Source organism: Amblyomma mixtum, chromosome 1, assembly GCF_055824585.1.
Source record: "Amblyomma mixtum isolate Tamu chromosome 1, ASM5582458v1, whole genome shotgun sequence".
Lineage (NCBI taxonomy): Eukaryota > Metazoa > Arthropoda > Arachnida > Ixodida > Ixodidae > Amblyomma > Amblyomma mixtum.
The window spans coordinates 156,862,483-156,883,334 of record NC_143012.1 but is presented as its reverse complement, the minus strand read 5'-3'; the positions used below and the strand labels follow the sequence as shown (position 1 = coordinate 156,883,334).

Here is a 20,852-nt window from a genome sequence, read left to right as displayed (position 1 = left end):
AGTAACATGGCAGGGCAACGATAAAGGGTTTGAGGAGATCCTAATGAGTTAGGGAGCACGTAGGAGGTAAGGAAATACTAGCTGAAATCAAGGAAATGTACACAGTGAGTATGTGGAGGACGGATAACTGATGATCCATTATACTAAAGGAATGGATTCTGAGGCAAGAAAGACATGGCAGAGAGTCAGGTGGGCAGGTGAGATTAGTTTGATTGCAGGGATAAGGTGGCCGCATCTAGAACAGGAGGACATGGTTAATAGGCGGGATATTGGAGAGGACTTCATCTCGCAATGGATGGAGTTCACCAAGCGATGTTACATCAGATGCTTCTAAGGATGAAAGTTATGTGCCTAGAAAAGGCATGCTTCCTTGTGCTAGCTTTACTCGTTAGCAGTGGAGGCTCTGGGAAGCAGATGATTTCAAGCATCAGCATTTTAATGGCACAAATATAATATGTTTCATAACTAGCCAAGTTTGACATTGAAAAGGCAACTGCATAGGTTTCAGAAATTTGAAGAGCTTATAGGGGGTGAATGTATGAAACTTGAAAGTAAAGCATGCACAGTCCTTTCGGGCGAGTATTTGAAATGATGATGTAAATGCTGTCTGAAATCCTGACGGCGTTGAAGCTTCTCGCAGCGCAAAGCGCCAAGTTAGGGTGTGCATCATGATGTCATCGAAGGGACTGCTACATTTCCAATCCATCAAGGCTTGTTTTCAACGAAAAAAAATCTAAGGTCGTCAAAGGCAAATGTCGCCTACCGTTTTCAGCAGCACCCAACAAGGCACGGCAGGGTGTGGTCAACGACAGTGAAAATTTGAAATCTTGCTTTCCGTGACATCACACCAACCTTCTCTGCACTCCTCCGGTGCTGTGAGGAAAAGTCTAAAACTTAATCTTTGATTGTGTCAATATTTTAAATGCTGACGCCAGAACTGTTGGCATGCTTTATCTGCACAGCTTGTATATATTTGAATCCTTGAGTAGCGTGGAATTTTCAAAAAGTGGTGCAGTTGCCCTTTAAGACCAGATACATATCAAGCATAATTTTGAGTGTACTCTAAACACAATATGAATGCTATGCTTATAAAAGAGTCTAAATGTTTCACATTGTTTGGTAAGCACGTCAGAATGCGTTGTAATTTTATATGAAAACTGCGCCACAACTCTGTATCAGTCTGATGCTTGCCAGCATCTGTATCGGTCGTGTTGCGTTATGGTAGGACAATTATGTCGAGACAGATTTCGTTACATCACTATGATATGAGGAGGGCATACAGCAAGCACAAGCAGTAAAGAAAAACAAAATTAGGTGCTGAGCACAAAGCAGAAGAGGGGAATAAGATTGTCAAATGCAACCAGCTATGATAACCGCTCACGAATGTTCATTAACACACATAGGATATTTCGCTACCAAAAGACACGTGCAAACTGAAATGCATATGTCGCATAATAACACTGAAGAAATAGAAAGACGCTTACAGAAAATATTCTTGCAGTGTTCAGAGACTACGTTTTTGTACTGAAAAACCTGTTGAAGTCAGTTTCTTAATTAATCATGGGGCTGCGTGGTGCATCATTTGTCAGCCAAGTCCTTTAAGGCTGAAGCAAAGGTTCCAATATATTTGTTTTCAAAATTTATAAAACGGTGCCAAGTGAAGTAACGGAACGTAGCCGGTGGGTGGAACAAAGAAAATGAACGTTTATTGCTTGGTGTCACTGACTTTATAACGATACAGCAAAGGTCACATGACTGGCGCTGATAAGCAAGACTGCGACAAGTGTGAACCATCCTGCTCATGCTATAAATCAGCACACGTGCTTGATAACACTGCATCACGCGTGCTTGATGATGCTACATCCCTTCCCCCTAAGCTAGAGTAAGCGAGACGATCTGAAGGCTTCCGTATGCGAGTCGAACGACGTGGTGGTTGTTGGTCTTCGGCTTGAGAGCTGACTTCCCGTGCCTCCGGGCCTTGATTAGCTTCTGCCTGCTCGGAGCTATGCTCAGCTTCTTCTGTGGGTCTGGGCTTGGCTCGGCTTGCTAGGTGACGCCCCTGTGTCGAGTCGTGGCCGGAGTTGGTCTACGTGGCGCCGCTGCTGGCCCTCAGGTGTTTCCAGTGTTACCATACGTGCTCCCGTCGTGGACACTACCGTCGCCGGCACCCACTTCCCACCAGACTGAAACTGGCGCGACCATACATGCCTTCCTGGTTGAAACTGTGTCGGTCCTTTTGCTGCTCCTGGCACAGGTTCGCCAGAGCCATCATTTCATGTCACCTTGGTGTCTGTGAGGGAAGCTGTCAGCCGGGTTCGGGGACGGAAGCCCAACAGTAGTTCCGCTGGCGACTTTCCTCCTTCCAACGGTGTCGTTCTATAACGGAATAAAAACTTGATTAGTCGTTCTTGCAACGTGCCTGCCGGATTCTTTCGAAGCCCTTCTTTTACTGTTCGCACGGCCCGTTCCGCCAAACCATTTGACTGAGGATGGTATCGGGCTGTTCTTATGTGCTTCACGTGGCTTTCTTGCAACCCAAGCAACCACCGATATCCTTCGGACGGCCGACAGAGGTCTGTTTCGGATGTTCTGTACGTCCGCTTAACATCCGCAAACAGCCGGTAGACGTCCGTCGGCCGTCCGAAAGGTGGCCAAAGGTATACGGGTCGCCCGCCGACGGACGTCCAGTTGAGTACGTCCATTGGCGGATCTTTCTCGAATATTCGCATATATGGTGCATGCGTGCTTTTTTCACTCCGCGCGATGCAATAAAACCAAAAACAATTTGATGCATAGCACGCATATTTTATTGTGGTTGATGATACATCAGCAGGGCAATGGGTTATATTCGGAAAATTTCTTAGATGTGACTCTTCAAATGTGGCAAGCTTGGGACACACATCCGTAATCTTCCCACCCAGAGGATTTCTGAAATAAAAAGAACGTGGCAAACATCAGTCATGTGAAACAAATGGTACAATGCAGCAGACCAAGTAAAAACATTGGAACCAATTAATAGAAGTGTTTAATGCTGCAAGTATAACAGACAATGCACTTTAACAAACACCTCAATAAGTATAAGGCAATAACAGCTCTCACTATTCCACACCATATTTGACAATGTATGTGTTCTTTATTTATTCTCATGGGCCTTAGGGCACTAACCTGCGCAGCACTGTACGAGACTGTGCACAGAAAGCTGCAAAGCTTCCGTTGCGAACCACTGCGAACTACACATGCTTCCTATGGTCTGCCTTTCGCGCGTTGTCACACTTTGTATAGGCACTGTGAAACTAGCAATGCCTTAAAAATTAACAAGATGCGAAAATACTCCGTCCCGCAACTTTGAAGAGGAGTGGGAATTAGCCGCGCGAGTTGAGGGCTCCCGCAGCTGTGTGATGTAGGCTCCCGAAAGTTTGAGAACAGCACACACTTGTGGAAGCCATCTCCTAGCGCTTACTGCTCCCACTGTCCTGTGAACGAATGTTATATGAGCATGTTGCATTGTCCTAGAAGCAAGTTCCAAGAAGTGTACTGGAGACATACCTTCGTAGGCAATCACATGTGCACTAAGCCTTCTTTAAACCAAGGTCGACGCAGTACGGGATTCCGGTGTTCCAGAAGAGCTTCAGGCGTTTCCCGTATCTTCCGAATTGCTTAAGTTACATACTACTTTCGTCCACAGACCGAACAAAGCCACACATTATAATAACAGAGCTATAAAGCTCTGCGCGACAACATTACGCGACAAATCAACAACAGCGCTACGGAGCCGTACTGATGGATTGGATTGGACTGACCGCGAACTGACATCTATGATGATGGTGATAGCAGAATGCACGGGAGTTTTGATTCTTAGGAATGGTTTCAATGGCAAGTTTAGCTAGCAAAACGGTGGACATGTCGCACAACTCCCCTAATTTGGAGAAGTTTTATAAATATAAACTAGTCATCGAGTTCTTGCAAAATTCTGCAGCACCTGCTTCTCCTCTTAGATAAATTTAGCTCGTTGGCGGCTCTTGCACTGCAGGTAGGAGTGGAATCGCACCAATTTACAAACATCTTCGCGTCAAACCCTCCAACTGATGCAAATAAAACGGTATAGATACACGAAAGACGCGAATTCTCTGTGAAATAAATAACTTCCATACTCATGGCCTGGGAAAATACTCGGCCTTACATCCTTCGGACGTACACCTCGTCTCTCATGCGGATATACAAAAGTGGACACTGTCCGTACGTCCGGCGGATGTACGAATAAGGAAATCCGAAATTGGAGTGTGTTCGTACGTCCGATGGACGTCCGATCTCCGCAAAGGACGTTCGGATCTAGCTCGTACGTCCGACGGATATCTGTGGTTGCTAGGGAAGAAACTGGACATGGTGGCACTTTAAAACTGTGGTCCGTTATCCGATACTAAGCAGTGTGGTAGGCCAAAACGTGCGAAAATCCCTTGAAGTACCTGAATGGTGGTCTCCGCTGTGATGGTCTTCAAAGGTATGGCCTCAATCCACTTCGTCTCGGTATCAACCAACACGAAAACTTGCCAGCCATTGATGGGGCCCGCAAAATCCATATGCAACCTGTACCATGGTTTGTTGCTAGCCGGCCATGGAGACGGCACTGCAGCAGCTGGCATCGGCCAGCATTGAATACATTGAGGGCAACCATGAACCAGCACTTCGAGGTCCCTATCTAATCCGGGATACCAAAACAACGCTCGCGCTGTGCGCATCATGGCACTGATACCGGGGTGACTGTCGTGCAGTTCCTTTAGCATGCATCGTCGCGCCGCATCCGGCAACACTACGCGATGGCCCCAGTAAATCAGATCATGACTGGCCGTGAGCTCGTTACGGCGAGAAAAGTACGGCATCAGGTGTTGCTGTGCTGCTGATAAGTGACGCGGCCAGCCGCGTGAGATCCACTCCCTGATCTGGCGAAGCGCCTCGTCCGAGCGGCTTAACTCTGCTATTTCCTTAGCGGAAAGGGCCCTGGAATCTAGACTCCGCGTATACAGCACGTATTCCATGGGCTCTTGGCTTCCTCGGTCACCCAAGCACGGCAATGGTAGGCGACTGAGAGCGTCGGCGTTAGCATTTAGCTCTCCTGGGCGGTACTCGAGATCATAATGGTAAGCCGACAGTAGTAATGCCCACCACTGAATTCTTCCTGCGGTCATGTGCGGAATCGGCCTATCCGGGTGGAACAGTCCTGTCAGTGGCTTGTGATCCGTCACCAGAGTAAAATGGTTCGCCAGCAAATAATCCCTAAACTTGGTGACGCCGAACACCAAGGCCAACGCTTCTTTCTCCAACTGCGAATAATTCCGCTCAGCCGGTGTCAGTGCTCTCGAACGAAACGATATGGGGTAGTCCGTTTCCAATACGGTGTGACAGCACCGCGCCGACTCCCACTGGCGAAGCGTCGCATTCAAGCCGCAACGGCTTTCCGGGGTCGCAGTGCACGAGAAGTTCCCCTTCTACCTTAGCGCGCTTGGCTGCCTGGAAGGCTTCCTCGTGTTCGGCCTTCCATTGCCATTGCGCTCCTTTAGCCAACAGCCTGTAGAGTGGAACCAGCGTGGTTGAAAGGTTGGGTAAAAACTTGGCGTAATATTGTCGCGAGTGGAAGAAAAAGACGAGTAGCGATTGCGGCGCGCCGACGACGACGTTGCTGCTGGTGGACCTGCCTGTTTGTTCTGTGCTCTCTGTCTTCACCCGTTCTCGCCGCCGGCCTGTACGTCAAGCCGTGACATTTGGTGCAGGTGCTGGGTAACGCATCTCATGCAGCGCACCCCGCCTCGTAGTTCGAGCCCCGTCCTAAGTCCTGGCCGTCGAGTTTTCTTGGAGGAGCCCTCGGCAGAAACTGAGACTCGCGCTAGCCGACGTCAGCAAGGCCAAGCGCCGGAATTCGGACTCTTGCCCGAGGGATCGCGGACATCTAGGACAGCCAACGTCACCATGGCGTCCCAGTCACAACAAACCGACCCCGCGATTGTGTCGAGGATCGTCTACGTGCCTGACACTCCAAGATCTGTCGTCCCGTTCGTGGCGATGGCCTCGACGATGTTGAAGACTGGGTCCAGCACTATGAAAGAGTAGCTCGACATAACGGGTAGACTCCCGACCAATGCCTGCAGAATCTGTACTTCTCCCTGGAAGCCACAGCAAAGTATTGGTTTGAGAACCATGAGGCTTCGTTAACATCATGGGAGACATGCAAGAGCGAACTGGTACGCACGTTCGCGAACCAACACCGGCGACAGCAAGCAGAAGATCTGCTCCACGCTCGCATCCAGGGACCCACCGAAAGCGTCAGAAGCTTCGTCGAAGACGTGCTGCGTCTGAGTGCCCGCGCCAACCCGCGGGCTACTGAGGAGAAAAAGGTACGGGCGTTGATGAGGGGTGTCCGGAATGACATCTTTGGAGGCCTCATACGCAATCCTCCGACCACAGTAGCCGGATTTGTCGCCGAAGCTACAAATATCGAGCACGCATTGGCGACAAGAACCAGTCACTTTCAGAGACTGAGCGCCCTTCCTTCCGTCTCAAGTCTTGCCTCGTCTGGCCTGGGCGGAGTTGGTCTAGCCGATGTTCGAGAAATAATTCGCGACGTCATCCGCGAGGAGCTGAAAAAGCTCTTCCCTTCTCCTGAGCAGCCCGCCTCTGTCTCTATCGCTTCGGCCGTTCGCGAAGAACTGCATGCGACACACGCTGGCGCCAGAAGACGTCCCAATAGTAGCTGCAGCCGACCCACCAACTCTGAGCTGTGAAGCCAGACCCCGAGAAAACGGCTGCCGTCGCATCCTTCCCTCCACCGTCGGACAAGAAGACCGTCAGAAGCTTTCTTGGTCTCTGCGCATACTTCCGACGTTTCGTACGGAACTTTGCCCAGATCGCGGCGCCACTTTACCGCCTGACGAAGGATAACGCTGCCTTTGAGTGGACCGAGGAGCAGCAATCAGCGTTCCGCCAATTAAAACACGCCCTTGCAACATCCCCGATACTAGGCCATTTTGATCAAGACGCCGACACTGAACTCCACGCGCACGCTAGCAACAAAGGACTTGGGGCAGTGCTTGTGCAATTCCAGGACGGCGCTGAGAGGGTTATTGCGTATGCCAGCCGAGCTCTTTCGCAGGCGGAGGGCAATTACTCGACAACTGAGAAAGAGTGCCTCGCTGTCATCTGGGCCATCACCAAATTCCGGCCCTATCTGTACGGTCGCCCTTTTCGTGTCGTCACCGATCACCATTCCCTGTGCTGGCTCGCCAATATTAAGGATCCAGCAGGCCGCCTTGCTCGGTGGAGCCTTCGGCTACAGGAGTACGACGTCACCATCACCTACAAGTCCGGCCGCAAACATCATGATGCTGACTGCTTGTCTCGAGCCCCCGTGGAGCCGGCACCGGGAGGCGAAAATGACGAAGAGGACGGCTTCCTTGGGGCATTGGACATGGCAGATATGGCTGCTCGGCTACGCAGTGATCCTCAGCTTGATCAGCTGATGGCGCACTTGGAAGGCCACGAAGCTGCGATGCCTCGCATTTTCCAGCGCATACTGCCGACGTTCAAGATAATGCATGGTGTATTGTACAAGCAGAACTTCGACAGCAGCCCGAGGTCGTGGCTCCTTGTTGTGCGTGAAGACCTGCGCGCCGAGGTCGCCCAAGCTTGCCATGACGATCCTACAGCTGGTCACCTTGGCTACAGCCGGACACTTTCACGTATTCGAGAACGGTACTACTGGCCGACACTTCCTAAGTACGTCCGTCACTACTAAGAACTTGTCGAGAGTGTCAAAGGCGCAAAACACCGCCCATACGACCAGCTGGCCTTCTCCAACCACTCGAACCACCGCCTGTTCCGTTCCACACTGTCGGAATGGATTTTCTTGGTCCATTTCCAACGTCGCAGTCGGGCAACATGTACGTTATCATAGCAACAGACTACCTAACACGATATGCGGAGTCCCGAGCACTTCCGTCGGCGACAGCTGTTGAGGCAGCCCAATTTTTTATTGAGTGCATTGTGCTCCGTCACGGTGCCTCTGCCGTTTTGATCGCTGACCGGGGTGCCGCGTTTCTGGCCAAGCTCACACAGGAGATCCTCCGTCTCAGCTGCACCAGCCACCGCCGAACTACTGCGTACCATCCGCAAACGAATGGGCTGACGGAGCGGCTGAACAAGACCATGGCCGACATGATCGCCATGTACATGGATGTCGCCCACCGCAGTTGGGACGCGGTACTGCCCTACGTTACATTCGCTTATAATACCGCTGTCCAGGAGACGACAGGTATGTCCCCTTTCCAGCTGGTCCATGGAAGACAGGTCACCACGATGCTTGACGCTATGCTACCGCACGAGCCACCTGTCGACGTCGCCGATGATGCCCGACTAGTCTGCGAGCGCGCAGAAGAAGCTCGGCAACTCGCCAGACTCCGTACCCAACATCAACAACATGCCGACGCTCGTCGGTACAATCTCCGTCGACGCGACGTCCATTTTTACCCTGGAGACAAGGTCTGGGTGTGGACGCCGGTGCGCCGTCGAGGTCTCTCCGAAAAACTCATGAAGCGCTACTTCGGCCCGTATACAGTTGTTCGCCGCCTCGGTGAACTTAATTACGAGGTGCTGCCCGAAGGAACCCGACCGTCATCACGTCGTTCACCCCGCCCTGAAATAGTGCACGTAATGCGGCTTAAACCGTATTACGCGCGATGATCGCCTGGACCCGAACTGATTTTACCACTCCCTTTAACACTGGCCAGCAGGAGTTGCTGGGCGCGTGTGTGGTTTTCCTTCGTGTGCTCTTGCTTCCGTGTTAGCATCGGGACGATGCTTCTTCATAGGGGGAGGTAGTGTCGCGAGTGGAAGAAAAAGACGAGTAGCGATTGCGGCGCGCCGACGACGACGTTGCTGCTGGTGGACCTGCCTGTTTGTTCTGTGCTCTCTCTCTTCACCCGTTCTCGCCGCCGGCCTGTACGTCAAGCCGTGACAATATGTGATCAATCCCAAAAAGGATTTTAGCTGGCTCACAGTCTCCGGTCTTGGTGCGGTGGTGATGGCTTCCATATTCTCAAGGGGGTGCAGGCCAGTTGCATCGATCTTGTGCCCCAAGAACGAAACTTCCTTCTCGCGGAACCTGCATTTGTCACGGTTCAACTTCAGTCCGTTTTCGCGCAGCCTCTCGAAGACTTGCCGAAGAGTGGAGTCGTCATTCTGTTTTTCGGCAATAATGATGTCGTCCAAGTACACCTTGACGCGAGGGAGGCCTTGCAGAACGGATTCGAGGCGGCGCTGGAACAATGCTGGAGCCGATGCGATGCCGAAAGCGAGGCGGTTGTATGCAAACAACACGGCCGTTCACAATGGCCATGTGTTCAACACGGCCATTGTTCTTGCTGCATCGTCCAGCGGAAGTTGATTATACGCGTGACGTAAATCCAAAGTGGTGAACACCTCGCCCCCGTACAGAGATGCGAAGATGTCCTCAATTTTCGGCAACGGGTACTGCTCCAGATGTGTCGCTGGATTCACGGTTAGCTTGAAGTCGCCGCAGAGCCTAATATCACCGTTTCGTTTCAGTACGGGCACGACGGGCGTAGCCCTCTCGGAAACTCTCACTGGTGCCAGCACTCCTTCCTGTACTTGGCGATCGATTTCTGCTGACACTTTTTCCCGAAGCGCTTAGGGCACTGGTCGAACTTTGAAAAAGCGTGGTATAGCGGCCTCTTTTTTGTGAAGTTTCACGGGCGGTCCCTTACAACAACCCAACTTCTCCTCGAAGATGTCCGAAAATTCAGCCAGAAGTTTCACCGTTTCTGTGTCACTGTGAACCACATGTATGTTCTGCGACTAGCATTCTTCCAATAGTGCCATGCCAGCATTCCGGAAGGCTTGGATGGTGTTCCGGCCGCACAATAGAGGCCCGTCGCAATCCACTACTACGAGCGAGCTGTCCACTTGAGTGCTGCCGCATTCGACTTTCATGGCCACTCGGCCAAGGACCGGCAGCGGCGCCGCCCAGGAAGCACACCAGGCGTAGTGAAGTCTTCTGCAGGGCCGGCCACCCTTCGCAATGGTTCTCGTATACCCTTCTTGGAATGACGCTGACAGTGGACCCTGTATCCACCAGCATGCGCAGGTTCCGGCCTTCCCAGATGAAATCCCTTTCGAATGGGCGTGCGGACTGGTTATTACTGCAGCTGTGAGCCACCAAAGCGTAGAGCATTTCTTCTCCGCTTGCGTCACTGGCGTCCAGCTCCTTCACCGCGAAATTTCCCGAGAGGTTAGCGCGGCCACTGGAGCACATCCTTGCCAGGTGTCCCTTCCTGCCGCACTTGACACGTCGCTTTCCTGTGTCTGCATACTTCCGAAGCATGGTTCAAGCCACATCTCCAGCATTGAGTTGACTCGGTCATGGATCCATGCCCGCGTCCGGACTTCTGCGGATTCATCCTGCGCTTCTGTACAAAGTTTGCCGCGCCGTTGTCATTGAAGCTCCTTTCTTGCATTGCCCGGACATTCGCTTCTGCGGTTTCCGCTCCTAGAGCAAAAGCTTCTGCATCCGCCAGGTTCAACTTCTTTTGCGACATGTGTCGTCGAGCTTGTTCATCACGTATTCCGCAGACAATCCGATCCCGCAACATGCGGTCCGAAAACTTCTCAAAACTGCAATCCTTTGCCAGACGTCTCAGGTCGGTGATGTAGTCCCGTACCTTTTCGCCTTCCGCTTGGTTCCGCATGAAAAAAGCGTAGCTCGCTGCTATCTCATTGGCTTGGGGATCGAAGTGGTTATCCAGGTGCTGTACGACGGCCTCGTAGCTCAGGCTGTTCACCGATTCCGACTGGCACTGGCCTTGAACCACGCGAACCACGTTGTCACTCAGTGCCGACACTAGAAGCGCACGCTGCTTCCCTGAATCTGTGATGCCGTGACCCTCAAAGAAGGCCTCCAAACGAACACGGTAAGTGCTCCAGCTACTGGTCGTGTCGTCGAACTCGGGTGGTCTGGCTGTCATCGTGCAGCTATCCCATAGTAAATTTCCAGGTTCTTCTGCTTTCCTTGCACCAGGGGTGCACCGCCAGAGACGGTTGGTAACTCGAACTGAAGCTCTTCGCACCAGGGGTGCCACGTCAGAGACGGTCTTGTGTTCAGTTGAGACGCAGGGGTAAGGCGAAGACTTCAAGGTTTATATACAGATATTTACATTACATCAAGTTGAGGCACTATACACATATTAAGCGGCAAGAAGACAAACAACAAAAAGGGTGGAACTGGCTAATACTAGGGGAGGCCCCTACTCGGCGTTGCCGAAGATGCGTTGCATCTCACCTTAGCGCAGAACCCCGCTTCCAGCTCCGGGGCCCGGTTTTAAAGCCCTAAAGGCCCGGCCCACATTTCGTGGCTTCCAATCATGTTGTGCTGTTAACATCATTGGTTCTTCAAGGGCATGGCCAGCGCTCCGGCTTCAACAAGGTAAAGCACTCTCTCCACCACAAAATAAAAACAAACACAAATAGACATTCGTGCCAGCACGTGCGCGAATCGGTACCGCGGGGCGGGTGGACACCCGTACTTCCTGGCGCGTTCGCGAGCGGCCGCGTTCCGAGAAGGAGACACTTCGCTTTGAGCGCTCCCAGCCGCGTTCCGATGACCCCGCGTACACTAACGATCCCTTACACGCCCTTCCCAAGATTCTACAAAGGGCTCAAATGTCACTTTTAGAATTAAAACAAAGGGATCGGTACGGGTCACAAAACCACCCTGTGGGTGACATGCCGCAGCTACACCAGCACTGGCACCAACAAAACCAAAAACACAAAAAACGCACACGGGCACCAACACAACATTACGCAAAATGCACACTTAAATACACACAGTGGCATGCCTGCCGTGCGCCGTAACACAGCGTCCAAGTTGGTGCGTTGCACCCAGTTCACCAGCATGCACACCGTGGTCCTGCTCGGGAATGATCACACATACACACAGACACTCGCAACTTCAGCGTTCAGTAGCACTCGCACGACGTCCGTAAGTGGCCACGTGAGCCTCCTTAGTCGCACCGAGCGCCCTTGTGTGCGTTCGAGCCACCACGCGTCTCAATAGACACGATCAACGCCCAATGGCCACTATGCCCACTAGGCCGATGCCACAGCGGGGCAAGAACTCAACAGCTGGAGCCCTCCAGGATCAAACACGACCTGGTTCTCGATGGGTCCAAACCCATGACCACACGACGCACCTGAGGGCCCGCTCTCTCTGGCGCGCCGGTACGAGCCGCGCGCTGCATAAGGAGCATAGCCCCTGCCTTGTCTAACCGTACCAGTGAGGCCGGTTTTACTACACTTGATCAAGCGTACTGCAGCACGGAACGTACTGTTCCACGAGCAGACTTTCAGTGCGAAAGCTACGCACCTGCCTCCTGCTACTCTACTTCGCTTGGGGCCATTTGCACCTTTACTGCACGGGCAAACCTTGAAATTGCCGCTCCGTGCTTGATCGGCGCTTGCCGGCTTCGTGGCATAGTCTGAGGCTGCATGAGCTCCCTCGCAGTCGCTTGACCCTACTTTGCCTTGTGGCAAGTCGCCACGCATCTCGTCCACGAAGGACCTGGTGGGACACACGTCGGGTGCGTTCAACAACTGCGCGTTGCTCTGCCCGGTCGGCCCAGCAAGCCCGCCTCCGTTCTCTGGCTCGCATGGAACGCTCTTTCCATCAATGACGCTACGGGGCCCTTCATGCCCTATGACCGACACAGTGTGCGGTTCCAGCAACGCTAGACTTTCTCCTGTCACTAGCTCCGCGATCTGACATCTGTCGACGCTGGCCGTTCCCTGCTGAGCTAAATGCTCTTTTCCGCAGCTTGCTTGAGACCGCGTTTTTGGAATTGTGAGACTCACTTCCAACAATCCTGAGCACGCGTCCGCGTCCCTGGTGTCATTTGGGATTGAGCTAACCTGGGCGGCCGTGTCGTCGGAGTGCGAGATCACCGCCTCTAATACCGCGACGCTGCGTTCCATCAGGATGCTTTCTTGAGCTGCGACTCCAGCTTCGCAGAAATCTGGCTCACTTTGTACTTCTGCCTGGCTGTTTTCTTGGCCTGTGCTTGACAAGCATACGGCTTTACCTTCCAGCACAGGTGGCCTCTCCTCTCGGGACTCGGAGTAGTTGTCCGTCGCTAGTCCACTAGCTTTCCTAGACTCCTTGAGCTCAGCGAGCTCCAGCGCTAGCTGCTGGCGCTTTGCTTCTAATTCCTCCAAGACGCAGTTAACATCCTGAGGTTCCTCCTCGCACAGCGGCGCCTTTCCTCCATTCACTTTCGCAAGTTCAGCCTGAAAGTACGCTAAGCGCGCCTTCGCTAATTCCAGTTGGTACCTCACATCGAGTGAGAGCCGGCATGGATAACCGTCCATACCGCCGTCTGTACCCCTCAACTGTCCTACCGGCTCGAACACATGCACAGGGACGCTAACAATGCGACGAAGGAAACTCACAGTTTCGATGCGTCGATCCGCATTGCCAGCTCCTTGGCGTCGCAGTCCACCGCCACTTTCACCGGACGCTGCGATGAGCTGTCGCACGCCGCTGGTCGTGTGCACGTTGTCGTCACTTGCTGCAACCCGCCGGTGACTGTCGAATTCTGGACGCGCTGCTTTCCTTCACCGGACGCAGTCTCGCGTCGCTGGTCCGCTGACGCGTGGCCCTTGCCGCTGTCTCTCCGCAGGTCCTTTCTCGAACGCTGCTGTTGCCTGACAGTCGCCTTTCTCCCTGCGTTCAATCTTCTTCCTGCGCCGTCTTCCGATGGCCGCAGGATCCTCGTCGACTGCGCCAGTAAATTTCCAGGTTCTTCTGCTTTCCTTGCACCAGGGGTGCACCGCCAGAGACGGTTGGTAACTCGAACTGAAGCTCTTCGCACCAGGGGTGCCACGTCAGAGACGGTCTTGTGTTCAGTTGAGACGCAGGGGTAAGGCGAAGACTTCAAGGTTTATATACAGATATTTACATTACATCAAGTTGAGGCACTATACACATATTAAGCGGCAAGAAGACAAACAACAAAAAGGGTGGAACTGGCTAATACTAGGGGAGGCCCCTACTCGGCGTTGCCGAAGATGCGTTGCATCTCACCTTAGCGCAGAACCCCGCTTCCAGCTCCGGGGCCCGGTTTTAAAGCCCTAAAGGCCCGGCCCACATTTCGTGGCTTCCAATCATGTTGTGCTGTTAACATCATTGGTTCTTCAAGGGCATGGCCAGCCCTCCGGCTTCAACAAAGTAAAGCACTCTCTCCACCACAAAATAAAAACAAACACAAATAGACATTCGTGCCAGCACGTGCGCGAATCGGTACCGCGGGGCGGGTGGACACCCGTACTTCCTGGCGCGTTCGCGAGCGGCCGCGTTCCGAGAAGGAGACACTTCGCTTTGAGCGCTCCCAGCCGCGTTCCGATGACCCCGCGTACACTAACGATCCCTTACACCCATCCTCGTCGCCACTGAAGTAACGGAACGTAGCCGGTGGGTGGAACAAAGAAAATGAACGTTTATTGCTTGGTGTCACTGACTTTATAACGATACAGCAAAGGTCACATGACTGGCGCTGATAAGCAAGACTGCGGCAAGTGTGAACCATCCTGCTCATGCTATACATGAGCACGCGTGCTTGATAACACTGCATCACGCGTGCTTGATGATGCTACACCAAGGTTGGCTTGAGGTGCGACAGTTGTAGAAAGATGTATGGTCACGGTGAGAAATAGATTTTGTATTAAAATGGCAGTTTGCGCGAGTTGGTTACCCGATAAGTGTATTTTTGACAAAGCGCATGCGCGCGCTTTCTTGACGCCCTGCCTTGAAAAGCAGCGTGTTTTTCCAATAAACGTAGTTGCAAGTTCAGCGCCGTGTGTGTCTACTCTCCGTTCTCGTCCTGTGTCCTTGCGCTGTTTTTATTACAAGATTTTGTATGTTTGATGGCTTTGCTGTGTGTAATGTAAACCAACATTAGCTATGCAACATGCAATGTTCTTTTGCAACATGTAAATTTGATTTTGCCTAGGGTAGCTTCATTAGTACTTCTTAAGACAAAGGAACAGTAGTCTTCCTGTCCTAAAACATTGAAAAAAGGGCCACAATTGGGCTTTATCGCACGAAGGAGATTTAAGTTATTGGTTAGAGGGCTGAATCACCGGCGTGTTGAAGAATTTGTCTGCTGAAGGGCTCTTTTCCGCAGCATTTCATGCCACAAAAGCTAAAAGCAAGGCCTGTAGAAAGCTGGCGTCTAAACCCAGCGCTGTCTACATGCAAGGTATATGCTCAAACTTATAGCCACTGCCTAGCAATTACTAGGCAGTCTTACAATTTTATTTGTAGGGTAACTGATAATTCAAGCAGTGTACTTTTTTTGAAGGAAAAAAAATTTGTGCAGTTACCTTAAGAGAGTAACTTACATGAACATTTCACTTCTTGTCAAGGACATGTAGATGTTGTGGCACTAGTGATGTTGTTAAGGGGCAGGCAAGATTAGCCTTGCAATGAAAATTGCAGAGTTGGTCCACCTGTATCACGTAGTCTGTAAACAAAATACAACTCCTAGCATTGCTCTATCACAAAACGAACTGTGAGATTATGCGTCTCGAAATGTCAAGAACAGCCTCGTCACGTTGAATAATATTTACTTTTCTTTCCCTGAAATCAAATACCTACTGATCCTTTAGAAATGACACAGAGTATTTTATGTGGTGCATGGGACCCTTGTTTTCCTGAAGGGAGAGAGAGACTAATGAATACAGGAGAGGTCTGCTTGGTAGTTCGCACAGCATGCTACTCCAGGTGAGGGTGAAAGAAGAGAAGAAGAAGAGAGGAAAAGGAAAAAGTAAAGGGTGAAAAGTGAAATATAGCGTAGTCAACACTCATGCACTCACATACACACATAATTATCAAAGTGTGTCCATCAACCCATCTCCCTAAGAAAAACTAATAATGGTTTTGTCCCTCATGCAGCCAAAGCCACATCACTCCAGGGTCCAAGAAACTGCTCCAGGTGCACGGGGTCATCCTGACGGAGTCTTAAAGCACTTAACAGTGCCTTGCAATGGTTAATAAAGGTTTGGCAGCAGCAGATCAAGTGTTGAAGATCTTCGCGCACACCACATGTCGGGTACAGAGTGCTACTTGATGCACCAATTTTATGAAGATGGCTTTTATTGAAGGGAACGTCGATGCCAATTCAGTGCAGGTAATTGCAATCATGTCTATCTAAATTGTGAGGCATGCGGAAGTCACAAGTTGAGTTGATATGAAAGAGGGGTCTATATTGACGCTGTGGATCACCCCACAAAGAGCATTGTGTCGGCCAGGATTTAGTAGCCAGAAGTCTCGCATCATCAGTACAAGAAAAGGATATGGGTGGGATCAAGGAAGTGTCGCTATGCACCGACCTTGCTGCACCGTCAGCATGATTGTTGTCTGCGAGGCCGCAGTGAGTGGGTAACCACTGAAGCACAACACGGTGACGTAGTTCACAGGCCTCGGTGTGTAATCTGTTCAAGTTATCGACGATGTGCTCCTGAAGGCTTCCTGATGACTTTATCGATTGTAGTGCAGTGCGAGAGTCACTGAAGATGACCCACACTGTTGGCAGTTGTTGCAGAATGTAAGTAAACGCTGCTCTTAGAGTAGCCAGCTCGGTAGCAGTCGTCGAGTCGCTGTAGTTGTGGTGCACAATGACGGAGTCCAGGCGCCAATTGCTGATGAGATGGAAGCGTCAGAGCCATCAGTGTAGATGTGGCGGTGCACACTCTAGCAACCATAAACGGGCTCAAGAGCAAAGTATTTAAGTGCAGGATCAGGGGTGTTTGTTTTTATTTTAATGCCAGGGACTGTTGTCCTGATGTGCCATGCTATAAGTACCTCCAAGGTGGGGAGGAGCTTGCGACAGAGTGCTTGTATTTTTATGGAAGAAGGTCAGAAATCAGAAACTTCCTCTATGTAGTACTCTGTGAATGGATGGTTAAGTACACGAGCCACAAACCGCACCTCGGCGCGAAGGAGCTCCAGGGTTAACAGTACTGATGCGTCTGCTCTCTGCTAGAGTACCCACTGTGGAGGTGTTCTTGGGAAGACCAATGCAGATTCGCAAGGCTTTAGCTTGCATAGCTTCACGGATTTTAATATTTGCTTGCGAAATACCCTGAAGAGCAGGGAGACTGTAGTGAAGGCCTTCACAGAGCACTCCATACAGCCGTAGTATTGAAGGTGTAGAACAGCCTCTTCTGATAGTGGAGAGCATACAAATGATAGAGTCGCAAGAGCAGTGCTTGACTTTCAGCTGTTGCACATGTGGGGACCATGATAGCGACCTGTCAAACGTCACCTTCTGGAATTTATTGCTTGTGACGTATTGTATTGGGTACCAGCAAGTTTCAGCACGTAGCACGAAAGATCGCGCCTCGAAAATGCAAAAGGTGAGCTTTTATCTGGCAACATGGTGAGACCGTGCTAACTTAAGAATGATTCAATGCAGCGTTTATGAGCATTTCTTGTAACCAGTCACCCTGTCCCTATTTTATTGTGGTTGATGATACATCAGCAGAGCAATGGGTTACATTCGGAAAATTTCTTAAATGTGACTCTTCAAATGTGGCAAGCTTGGGACACACATCTTTAACACTGCAAGAGCGGGGGCTAGTTGGAGCTTCATACTGATCAATTCACGCGCTTCGTCCGTTTGTGTTGTGGCGTGTATGTGCCTTGTAGCGCGAATTGATCAGTACCGCAATCTTCCCACCCACAGGATTTCTGAAATAAAAAAGAACGCGGCAAACATCAGTCATGTGAAACAAATGGCACAATGCAGCAGCCCAAGTAAAAACATTGGAACCAATTAATAGAAGTGTTTAATGCTGCAAGTATAACAGACAATGCACTTTAACAAACACCTCAATAAGTATAGACCTACCCCATGTTTGCAAACAAGCGAGGTGGCACTGCAGTCGCTAGCGGGCTCGCGGTAGGCAAGAGGCCAGGGATTGGCGTCGAGTTGAGGTGGTGCAGCGCCAGTTCTCAAGGCGCGTTTTGGGTTTCTGAGAATCATAGCAATGGTTGATGCTTTCAACTTAGTATTCCTCGAAGCACGCGGGCTCGCGTTGGCCATGTACGGTGTATTTCGCCACAGCGTATTTATTGTATTATGGCTAGAAGGCGTTTCTGCCGTTGGTTTCTACCCTAGGCATTGAATAAAATAATGCCTTTTTGACACTCTGCACTACCCAGAATGATTTTACCTCGGGACAGTAGTGAGGGAAGCACTGGCGTCTTTTCGGCAGAGCCGACGTGCGCTCACTGTCTGTTCACACACGTGTCGCGCAGTGCGAAAAGTGGGGACAGCGTCAATCGGGTGCCGATCTCATCTCTGTCGCGTAACCGCTGTTTTTAGCCATCAGATCAGGCACCAGCCAGGCCGACTTCTCCCTTCTTAAAGTGCTCGATTTGGTGAAAAGTTTGGATTCCTGAAATTATATTCTTTCCTAGTCCTGGGCATTCTGTTTGGTGACAAAAAATTATAGCAAAATATTCAGTAGAAATTCATAAAATTACGGTTTTTAGATCTGTGGTTGTCAAAAATTGTGAGGTAATGGGATTCTTGATGGTCCAGGCACGTCGCAAATTCTGCGGGTTTCCGACGACGGAGCACCACAATGGTAGCATCACTACGAAGAAAAGGGATCAGAGGCTTCGTTGATTTCAATGCCGCATTCTTTGACCAAAGCAAAAGCGAAGAGGCCTTAAACGAGGGAATAAACTTAAAGGTTTGTTTTGTGATCTACCACCTTTTCTGCGATTGGCATCACACACCGCTTCGTAAATTTGTAACGAATGGAAATAGAATGATTCTATTTGTCGTGAACGATTCTAGAGACGTTGAGGAGTGCAATAAATCTCTCGATTTTTTCCTTCAGGAGCAGTAGTATGTTAGTTATTTTTGTAAGCAAAGTTTTCATGTTACTATGCATGCATAAGTACTGAGAATCTAAAAAGAAATTAATACCGCCGTCATAGAGAATAGGGCTTTCGGAACATGCTGGCATAAAGAATTTCCGCACTTTCTACTTAATTATTCAAGACCCGGGGTGACTTGACGAGAGTGTTAATTATAATTGCCCAAGAACTGTACCAGGTATAGCTGAAAATAAAACGCCTTACTGAAATTAGCAAAGTAATTTTATATTTGCACCAAATTTGGATACATATCTCATGCATCAATAAAGAAAGCACGTTTCATTTCCTCATCCCCTGTCAATTTCGCTACGTGCCTTTGTTGGTAGCCCGCTTGCGGTTGCTTCTTTCCAAACAGGCTTCGCGATCATGTACTACTTCATGAAGCAGCTTATGACATATGCATGATGCAATGAAAAGCATGTGGTTTTTAGCACACTTAAAGTACGCTGTTCGAAGCATGCCAACGTGACCGCACAAGATTGTCACAACTTACCAGACGCATTTACTAGAATCAAATAATTATGTCGGTCATGTTAAGAAATAGTTTCAAGTATATATTAAATGCCCTAAACCGCGCCAGTTTACGTTCGCATAACTTCTACACACGTTAAAACATGCTGTGCTATCAACAAAATAGCGCACTAGTTGGTGGTCAGTGATCCTGCCGGCGCCCGTACGCAGCAGCTCAGGGTGATAAATACGTGCGCAGCTACATACAGGCTTTTTTTTTCCTTGTGCAATTTTAAGCGTACCATGCTGTTGTTCAGGTGATTGAGCCCGACAATTTCTCTGCTATGAGGTACGTTGACTGGCAGCGCCGGTCAACACCGAGACTTCGCGCTTTTACTGCTGCGGCCCATTTCCTAATGCGGTATTTATTTGCGAGAAGCCTCTTAAGGCTTATCTATTTTTCCGTTTTATGATACTACGCGGATGCGACAGTTGCGCAACTGGTCAGTACATGCTGCTTCTGCAGTGCGCAGGCATGATGCAGCCGCCGGTAGCTGCGGCAGTTGTGGTAGGCACGGGCAGGCGGAACCTGTTTTGCCTACCGCGCGAAAGTCGCTACTGACATCAGCGCCACCGCATCTTCGTGACGTCGCGGGGTGAAGGAGGTCTATAAGGAGTGGGAATCAGTCGAGCGAGTTGAGGGCTCCCGCAGCTGTGTGATGTAGGCTCCCGAAAGTGTGAGAACAGCACACACTTGGGGAAGCCATCTCCTCGCGCTTACTGCTCCCATTGTCCTGTGAACGAATGTTATATGAGCATGCTGCATTGTCCTAGAAGCAAAGTTCCAAGAAGTGTACTGGATACATACCTTCGTAGGCAATCACATGTGCACTTAGCCTTCTTTAAACCAAGGTCGACGCAGTACGGGATTCCGGTGTTCCAGAAGAGCTTCAGGCGTTTCCCGTATCTTCCGAATTGCTTAAGTTACATACTACTTTCGTCCACAGACCGAACAAAGCCACACATTATAATAACAGAGCTATAAAGCTCTGCGCGACAACATTACGCGACAAATCAACAACAGCGCTACGGAGCCCTACTGATGGATTGGATTGGACTGGACTGACCACGAAGTGGCATCTATGATGACGGTGATAGCAGAATGCACGGGAGTTTTGATTCTTAGGAATGGTTTCAATGACAAATTTAGCTAGCAAAACGGTGGACATGTCGCACAACTCCCCTAATTTGGAGAAGTTTTATAAATATAAACTAGTCATCGAGTTCTTGCAAAATTCTGCAGCACCTGCTTCTCCTCTTAGATAAATTTAGCTCGTTGGCGGCTCTTGCACTGCAGGTAGGAGTGGAATCGCAAACCCTCCAACTGATGCAAATAAAA

At 50.4% G+C, this 20,852-nt stretch overlaps 1 pseudogene; it reads right to left on the bottom strand.

The window, feature by feature from the left end:
• Window positions 1–2,009: 2,009 nt before the first annotated feature.
• On the bottom strand, window positions 2,010–11,027 carry LOC149369476 (uncharacterized; annotated as a pseudogene).
• Window positions 11,028–20,852: the final 9,825 nt, after the last annotated feature.